The sequence below is a fragment of the Octopus bimaculoides genome, chromosome 21 (assembly GCF_001194135.2).
Source record: "Octopus bimaculoides isolate UCB-OBI-ISO-001 chromosome 21, ASM119413v2, whole genome shotgun sequence".
Taxonomy (NCBI): Eukaryota; Metazoa; Mollusca; class Cephalopoda; order Octopoda; family Octopodidae; genus Octopus; species Octopus bimaculoides.
The window spans coordinates 9,894,649-9,895,498 of record NC_069001.1 but is presented as its reverse complement, the minus strand read 5'-3'; the positions used below and the strand labels follow the sequence as shown (position 1 = coordinate 9,895,498).

Sequence of the window (850 nt, the reverse complement as noted above, 5' to 3'; positions counted from 1 at the left end):
TATATATATATATATATATATATATATATATATATTTGTGTGCGACTATGTTCGTGTGCTGGTGGATATGGCTGTGCTTGTTCGTGTGTGTGTGTGTGTGTGTGTGTGTGTTATTGCACGTGCGTTTGTTTGATTGGAAACACAGAATGTGATTACCTATTGTGGAAACAAGAGAGATGTTGTAAACTTGACCGGAGACGCCTCATCGGGGTCACATTTTGTATAGTTGCCATCTTTCAAAGAGATTTTCATCGTAATTATTTGCATCAATTTTCTTAGTTGGTTAAATCAAAGAGAAATATTTACCTTACTTGTTATTATTTCTCTCTTAATTGTCAGCTACGATAAATAATGGAAATCGAATAGAAAAATTATATAAAAAAACTAAAAATAAAATAATCAGCCTCCAAATATATATGTGTGTGTGTGTGTGTGCGTGTATACATATATGCGCATGAGTATATGTATGTGTGTATGTATAAAGGTATCTATGTATGTATATGTGTATGCATAGATGGATGGATGTTTTTGTGTATGTGTGTATGTGCCTATGTATATATGTATATATATATATATGTATATATGTATCTATTCATGTATATATGTATGTATTTATGAATGTATAAATGTATGTGTATATTGATATCTAAATATATATGTATATACATATATAAACATATATATACAAATGTATATATACATATATATGTATATATATATGCATATATATATAACCACATATACATGTATATGTATATATATATACAGATGTATATATACATATATATGTATATATATGCATATATATATATGACCACATATATACATGTATATGTATATATATATATAT

The 850-nt window shown here is 26.4% G+C and overlaps 1 long non-coding RNA gene across 1 annotated transcript in view; it reads left to right on the top strand.

Annotated features, from left to right (window-relative positions):
• The window catches only part of LOC128250469 (uncharacterized), a 43,625-nt gene that overhangs the window by 5,180 nt on the left and 37,595 nt on the right, over positions 1 to 850 (top strand). The gene's annotated exons all lie outside the window — the stretch shown is intronic.